This window comes from Vitis vinifera, chromosome 8 (assembly GCF_030704535.1).
Source record: "Vitis vinifera cultivar Pinot Noir 40024 chromosome 8, ASM3070453v1".
NCBI classification, from domain to species: Eukaryota; Viridiplantae; Streptophyta; class Magnoliopsida; order Vitales; family Vitaceae; genus Vitis; species Vitis vinifera.
In genome coordinates, this window is record NC_081812.1 from 17,250,418 (window position 1) to 17,259,290 (window position 8,873).

The 8,873-nt window shown below is 38.5% G+C and overlaps 1 long non-coding RNA gene across 1 annotated transcript; it reads right to left on the reverse strand.

Moving 5' to 3' along the window:
- Nucleotides 1–1,039: 1,039 nt before the first annotated feature.
- On the reverse strand, nucleotides 1,040–4,183 carry LOC132254183 (uncharacterized). Its single transcript, XR_009466435.1, has 2 exons — nucleotides 2,945–4,183; nucleotides 1,040–1,525 (listed from the first exon to the last, which is right to left on the reverse strand). It is a non-coding gene; the product is annotated as an uncharacterized LOC132254183 (long non-coding RNA).
- Nucleotides 4,184–8,873: the final 4,690 nt, after the last annotated feature.

The following is an 8,873-nucleotide window of genomic DNA, read 5'->3' on the forward strand; positions in this document are numbered from 1 at the left end:
GCCCGCTGTCCTGAAGTGGGCTGAAATGTCACTGGGTTTCAAATGGGTTTTAAGCTCGTTGGTGCTTACATGATGAAGTCTGTCTCGAGTCTTGACTACGGCAAAAGCAAGAAAATAAAACTTGACATTTACGATACCTTGAACTTTGGAGCATGATCTCTCTTCCAATCGTAATACTAGAAGAAACAAATGCCTCCTTGAAGATTTCATGCGTGATTCAAACTTATGAAAGATGTGCACTTGTAGTGGGAGAATCCACTCATCAAAATTTGCTGTTGACTTTGAGAGGAATCTCCTTTTTATTCCCAAATTTTCAATGCAGTTTCGTATGAATTTATTAATGTCTGCCACAATCTTTCAAATCCATTCGTGCCATGAAAAAAGTGGGCAAATGAAAGTGAAAAGACAGACGAGAGAGAAATCTAGTTGCAAGAAATACTTTGATACTTTTAAGCCTGTAATTTTTATTTCATTCCTCAAAATACAAAATCATAATACTCCAAACCAGACAATGACTTTTCTCATGGGCTATCCTTTATCAGATTGCATTCCGAGTGTGCAGAGACAGAGAGATGGGAAACTGACTGCTTCACGTGCACTTGAGCCACTTAAAATTCAGGAAATGGAGGTAGGCCATACTCCACCATTTGTTGCTACAAGGTGGTAAAAGGTATTGCCCATCTCCATTCCCTCATTAGGGAGCCCCTCTGGAGACAAACACGTTCCATTAATGGGATCCGAGGCTGCTCCATATGCATCCACATTTGTGTAATCCAGCTTCCCACTCTTGAGAATGTGTCAGCCAAAAATTACTGCAACATTTGATCTATTCTAAGGTTGATTTAAATAAATGAATGAAGTGTGTGTTCTGATGCCTTGAAGAGGGGTTCATTAATAGATTTGGCAAGCATAGTTAAGAGAATTTCATTGAGATCCGGCTGGTGTATGAATTTGGAGTGAGTGGATAAAGCCCAAGTCGCATAGTACAAAACAAACAGAAGTCTGAAATGAACTGAAAGCCAGGTGAAAAGAAAAAGAGTGGGAAAAAGAGAGGATTACATACATGTGTAAAGGGGAAAGAAAAAAGCGTTTGTCTTTGCTTTTACATTTGTTTGTTCTTTTTTCTCCTTTTGTAATCAGATGTTTCAACTTTCAATCCTGCTACATGGAAGCTCCATGCCAATAAAGTTCTGATTCTTAATTTTTATCGGGAAACATAGAAAGGGTAAGTTAAAAGAGAAGGCCAGCTAAAGCTTTCCCCCCAGTATTTCTATCTGTGGATATGAGAATATGCCTGCATGACCCAGTCGTCCAGAAACCCACATGTGAAACACTCTCCAAGTATCTCCTTTTATTGGATCTTGTTTCTCACATTCCCTTGGAGCGTGAAACCCTGTGAAGATGTGTTTCAATATCCAATAAAGGCTCTCCTCCTCCTCCTCCTCTCTCTCTGCGTGATAGATCCACCCATTGTAGAGGGTATCTCAAAGCTAAAAGATGCCCCAACTTCAGCGGCTCAAATTATCTGATGGGACCAAAATTTTCAATCATCAATGTTTGGAATCCTACTGATTAATGGTCTATGAATTTCTCTAAAACCCTAACAAACAGTGGCCTTATTTGAAAAGAGAAAAAAAGATGCTTCCTAGTGTCTCCCCAAATATGAGTTCAATTACCAAACATCGGAGTACAAAGAAATAGACATGCTACAAATTTGAAACAAAAAACATATAAACATATGTGTAGGTTATTAGGAGATGATTTACGGCAAATTGTGAAAAAGAAATGTAAGAGCGAAGTTGGTGCAAAGGGAGGGGTGGTGGGGGGTTAGTTTTCAAGTGAATACAATGTCACGTGGGGGTGGGGATGAAACTGAGTGAAACGTGGCAGCGGATGAGAGGATGGGAGGAAGAAGAAGAGGAGGAATGGTTGGGCAGCTGTCGTTGGTCTTAGGAAAGGAAGCACGTGACGAGCACGAGGGGCCCCCCTCGAATGTCTGTCTTCGATGCCTCCAAATTAAAAACCCCTCCCACCTCCCTTACCTCATATTGATCATCAATGTTTGACAAGCTGTGAGACTAAACCCCTCTTACCAAATGCCCCTCTACCTCGCATTTATCTACATAGAGAAAACAACAAAATGGTATCAACCATCAAGCCCCCCAGCGTCTATTCCCTTTAATCAATGAGAATGTCAAAGTTGTAATACTCTGCTACTCACGGGTCCAGCTTGGGAAAGGGACCCTGAAAGGGTAAATGTGGGGTACCAGTCCACAGCTAAGCAAAAGACCAAACGTTAGGCTGTGAGGGTGAGGAGGAGTGGGTATGCATTAACTCCAAAATGGCCCTTATCCTCCATATCTAAATGGGCCCCAGTATATGTATCATGTATCCTCAGTTAGCAAAAGGGTAAATGCATTTTAGAGTCCTTAAATGAAAAACATTAATACCTAAAATGATCTCTCACCTTGTGATTATATATTCAGAATTTATTAAACAATGATCTACAGTTAGCAAAACTAATCCAAAGAAAACAGAGGAAAGGCCTAGATCTAAAGTTTCAAAAGCAATCATTTCAATTTTTTATAATCACACCTAAAGTAATGAGTCCCTAATCACGTAACAACTTATTTAGAATTTATTAAACAAAAATTTTCATGATTAAAATCAAAACATATTAAACATCTACAGAAGCAAACAGAGAAAAAGTCTAGGATCTAAATTTTTTAAAGCTATTATAAACAAGCTGTAACAAAAATGATAGAGACACTGTATAAGATGCAGAGGCCACAAAAAAATCTATTCAAAAAAAATTCTGAGATAATCAAACTCAAATCAACAACAAGAAAACGAGATATCTTGATCCAAACCAAATAAAACACAAAAACAGAGGATCGTGATCTTGATATTTACAAGTACACCAAATAATTAAAGAAAATGGAACCTGAGAGACGAGATGCACCAAATTAAACAGTCAGAAACTCTATTCGTCCTCTGATCCTTGCCGGAAGTTCTTCTCGATGATCTCTCTCAATCTTGACTTTGTTTTTCTCTTCACTCTCTCCAAATTTTCTCTATACCAAGACCGGAATCACAGAAAAATAAAAAAATCGCTAACCCTCTCGTTCTCTTGTCTCTTCAGCTTTCTCTCGACAGAAAATCAAAGAAAAACCAAAAAATCTCTCTCTTTCTCTCACCCGAGTTAGAAGAATGGCCAAAAATCTCTTTCGCTCTCGATTTCTCCAGTTTTTCTCTCAACAGAGATCCAGAATGGTCAAAGATCACTCTCTCTCTCCTCTCTAGCTTTCTCTATCAACAGAGATTCAGAAACCCAACGCCAAAAAAAATCGCTCACCGTATAACAAAGGCGGCTTCTCAGATTTTATACCGTCTAGAAGACTCCAGAAAACAGGGGTCAGTGGTCACTCACGGGCTAAACAGGCGTTAGATGAAACTAACTTCCCCACTTCTCCAAAATTTAAAATACAAGCTCCAAAACACAAAGAGAATAAAGACCAAAATAATAATAGTAATGGTAATAATAATAACATAAAAGAACAGATAAATAAGCAAAATTAAATAAAAAAAATACAGGTACCACAGCGAGCATGGCCTTGTAAAAAAAAATCCTGTTGATGCAATGAACTCGGGGAGGTATTTGACTTGGATTTTGATGCAACCGAAGTTGGTGCAATTGCAATGATATGTGGCAATGGTGCAATCTTCTCCAGAACCGTGGTCCTTACACCGACTACTGCTGTTATTCATTCGTTAAAAAGGGGGCAGCAACCAGTTTCCGGCGCCTCAAAGCAGCTGCATGTGGTGAGTTCTAACACAAAGCTCGGCACATGGCGAATGGACTCTGAATGGAGACAAAGTGGGTGTTTGGAAACGTGGTTGTAGCGATTCTGGGTTGGAGTGAATATTCGGAAATAAGAATGGAATGAGATATCTGAATCAGGGCATGGTTGTCTGCTCGTGCATCAACTGTGATGTTGGTGATATTTCGAAATGACAGATGAGAGCATTACAGGTGGGACCGGAACTGCATTTGAAGTTGGCCTGAGCTCTCGGCACAGTGATGAGAACCGGGAGGAAGGATAGGGCGAGAAGTAGTGTAGAGGAAACATGGCAGAGTGATGCAGCGAATGGGGTTTGGAATCCATTGTTGAGATATGGACTCACATATTTAACAATGATACATGACTAAGCTATTCACTTATTGATATTTATTTTGTATCAGTTTTTCATAGTATGGGTCACCTTATGTGTAGAGCTCATTGCCATCACGGGCTTTAAATGATGGGCCTAAGACTCGTGAGGCCCAACAGCCAAAGGGTATGCATGGTCCCTAAGGCAGGAGGGTATAAAACCAAAGGCTAAGTATCTGTTCAGTTTAATCACATCATATGAAATAAGAACAGACTCGTTTTCTCTCCCGCTCCCATCGTCTGAGAGAATTTAGAAAGAGGTGGTGCCTTCCATAGTCTTAGAAGATCCATACCTTATTCAAACGAAAACAAAATGGACTCAGGTATGATTCACTCAAAACAAAGACATATTTCTTCATATGATTTGGCATGAGATTCCTGTGTAGACATTCTTGGATTTATGATGGTTTGGTAAACAATTGGTATCAGAACAGCATGTTAAAATCATTAAGAAATTGCCATTTTTTATTTTATTTTTCTGGGATCGCCGTGCTCTCAATTTCACTCACCAAAACCATCAGTCGCGACACGATTTCGGAGGCCATTAAGGAGGGTGGTGACTAGGTTTTTGTGAGAGCAAGGATGGCGCTGTGGTGGGCAAGGATAGAGACGAACCTCAGCGTGGAAATGGCGTCGTTTGGCATTGCTGCCTGTGATGGGCGGTGACGCTGTTTCCGTTTTGACGCCGCCTGAGGAACACGTTTAGGCGCTATTCAAGTGCAATCCCACGCGGCATTTAGTGCCACTCATGGATTGAAAAATCGGAAAATGTCGCCGATATTTCGGAGAAATATCGGTTATCGGGCGGCATCGAAACGATAATCAGCACCGATTATCGATCGACGGAAAAATCGGCCAAAAATCGGCAAAATCGCCGATATATCGGCGAAATATCGGTGGAGAACCGAAAAATCGGCGAAAAATCGGCGAGTGGAGGCACGCGCGGAGAAGACGGAGGTGGATGGAAAAAAATCGGCGATTAATCGGTAAAATCGGCGATATATCGGCGATTTTTTGAAAATATCGGCGATTTTTTGCTGATAAAATCGCCGATTTTTTCAAAAAATCGCCGATTTTTTCCAACTAGATTTCACCCGTGTAATTTAATTTTTTATAAAAAAAATTACAAGATAAAAATATTACCCTCTCATTGTAAGCATGAAAGAAAGGATTCCATGTTGGGCCTGTCTTATGACACAACCCACATATCCACTCCAATTACTGTGGGCTTTTATTTCAGCCCACAAGACCATGCCAAGACTTTGCTGAGGATGACTTTTATAGGAGTCATTTGACTCCTTGTTCCTCTCATTTTCCGATGTGGGATTGATAAATATCAATGAAAAAAAACATAACAAAACTCCACCAAGAGGATTTGAACCTTGACCAATCTTTTACTATAGTCCACATAGGACACCACTAGGCTACATGTGTTTTGTTATCTAATATGCCAAACAAAACAATATATATTAGATTTTAAATTTTTTTATAATATTAAATAAAAATAATATAATATTTTTAAAAATTATGAAATTAGTTTAAATTTTCATTTTTTTATATATTCACAATTAAATATTATACATATTTCATTTAATAAAATTTAAAATATTAATATGATTTAATTTGATAATATCAAAGATATAAAATAATATTATTGATGTTTAATTTATTCATATATATTTTAAAATTTTTATAATTATTTTTAATTTTAATAATATATAAATTATATATTTATGACGTTCGATCATCGGTCCGGTTCTAAAAACATTGATTACACTTATAAAATAACTTTAACATGTATATTCTTACTTATTTTTATCATTCTTTGGATTTTTCTAAGCATTTCCATCAATTTTGGATAATTTTTGTCTCATCGATATTTAATGAAAAATATCCACCGATATTTCTCCGATATTTCCGATATATCCGTAAAATCCAAGTACCGATATATCCGTATTTACCGATATTTCAATCCTTGGTGCCACTTTCAGGCGCGATTTGAAATGAGGTCGTGTTGGGGATCAGAAGGTGCCATTTTGGTGCCGTTCAGTGCCAATTTCAGGCGCGATTTGAGGCGCTGCAGGCGTCTGTTTAGGCGCAGTCCCACGCGGTGTTCAGCGCCACTTTCAGGCGCGATTTGAGGCACTGTAGGCATCCATTCAGGTGCAGTCCCATGCGGCGTTCAGCGCCACTTTCAGGTGCTGTAGGCGTCCGTTCATGCGCCATCTCAGTTTCAGGCGGCGCTGTTGTTCTGGCGCTGCTTTCTGGCGCCTTTTCTAGTAGAATGGTGGCGTTTTCCTTGTGACGCCGCCTGTAGGAATGCGATAGACGCCGTCGTTTGGCTTCAAGTTGCTGTGGGTTTGCATTGTTGTGCAGTATTCATTACTGCAGAGTATTTTATTTTATTTTAAACTTCCCATTATATTATTGGTATGTTTCACAGCATGTCACTTTATTGGTATGTTTCATGCAAAATTGGAGTCAATCGTGCACTGGGCTATGGATAAATATATATATAATTTTTGGGCCAAAAATACCCCTGAACCATACCGCAGGAGACGAGCATATTGTTTTTCAGTTTTATTGTCAATATTCATGAATTAATTTTGTATAAAGATGCCAATTACAAGTTGATATTTCTGTCTAAAGACTGAATATTGATGTTTGTGTTAGGTATCTTGTTATATGTCCACATACATATACATATATATGTTATTTATTTATTTATTCATGTATGTGTGATGATTATATGACTGATTGTGAGCTTTATTATTATGAATTCAGCATCTTCTATATCTGCAAATGTTAAAAACATTTCAATGCTTAATGACACAAACTTCAAGAAATGGAAGGAGCACGTTATAATTGTGCTTGGGTGCATGGATTTAGACTATGCATTAAGAGAAGATCGCCCTTCAGATCTTACTGATGCCAGCATTGCTGAGCAAAGGTCTACTATGGAAAAATGGGAGCGATCTAATCGCATGAGTCTAATGATAATGAAGCACTTAATTCCAGAAGCTATAAGTGGTGCAATACCTGAGGAAACCCGAGCCAAGGCATTCTTGGACTAGATAGCAAACCGATTTGCTGCAAACGAAAAGGTTGAGACAAGCACTATTCTTAGTAAGCTTGTCTCTATGCGGTATAAAGGGAAAGAGAATATAAGGGAATACATTATGGAAATGTCTAATCTTGTGACTAGACTCAAGGCACTAAATTTGGAGTTGTCGGAAGACATACTTGTGCACTTGGTCTTGATCTCTCTGCCTACACAATTCAGTCCATTCAAGATCAGTTACAACACTCAAAAGGAGAAATGAACTTTGAATGAGCTTATTGCTCAGTGTGTACAAGAGGAAGAGAGATTGAAACAAGAGAAGATAGAAAGTGCTCACTTGACTTCCACATCTCAAGGATTTTGTGCCAACAAGAAAAAAAAGAGGGATAATAAAGGAAAAAAAACTGCAGTTTCTGAGACATCAAAGCAGAAGGTGCAGAAGAAACAAGATAAGGAGATCACTTGTTTCTTTTGCAAAAAGGTTGGTCATATGAAGAAGACATGTACCAAATACGCTGCTTGGCGTGAAAAGAAAGACACATTTCTCAACTTTGTTTGTTCAGAAATTAATTTAGTTGTAGTGCCTACTGACACTTGGTGGATAGATACGGGTGCAACTACTCACATAAGTGTCACTATGCAGGGTTGCCTAAGGAGTCAAATGCCAACTGATGGTGAAAAATACATCTATGTGGGAAATGACAACAAGGTTGCAGTCAAGGCTATTGGTCTTTTAAGATTACAGTTAGACTCTGGATGTACTTTGGATTTGGAAGAGACTTTTGTAGTACCGTCGTTTAGACGGAATTTAATTTTTGTTTCATGTCTGGACAAATTTGGATATTGTTGTTCATTTAGAAATGAAATGGTTAGTCTTTATCTAAATTCAAATGTTATTGGTACAGGTAGTCTAATAGATAAATTATACAAATTGACCATAAAGGCCACTAATGGAAATGAAACCTTGCATTCAAGTGATTATGGCATTAAGCGAAAATTAATAAATGAGAATTCATCAATGTTATGGCACAAGCGTTTGGGTCACATTTCAAATCAACGGATTCAAAGGCTTGTGTCAGAAGGAATTCTTGATTCACTTGATTTCTCAGACTTTCAAGTCTGTATAGAGTGCATTAAAGGTAAACAAACAAATATGAGGAAAAAGGATGCCAATAGGTGCAGTGACCTCTTGGAATTGATACATGCGGACATTTGTGGTCCATTCCCTACAGCTTCTTGGAATGGACAACAATATTTTATCACTTTCATTGACGATTACTCGCGTTATGGCTATCTTTATTTGATTCATGAGAAATCTCAGTCATTGGATATGTTCAAGAATTTCAAAGCTGAAGTTGAGAACCAACTAAGCAAGAAAATAAAGGTTGTCAGATCTGACCGTGGGGGTGAATATTGTGGTAGATATGACGGATCAAGTGAACAACGTCCAGGGCCATTTGCCAAATATTTGATGGAGTGTGGTATCGTTCCTCAGTACACCATGCCAGGGACTCCAAGCCAAAATGTTGTAGCAGAGAGGCGAAACCGTACTCTTAAGGATATGGTAAGAAGTATGATTAGTCATTCCACCTTACCAGAAT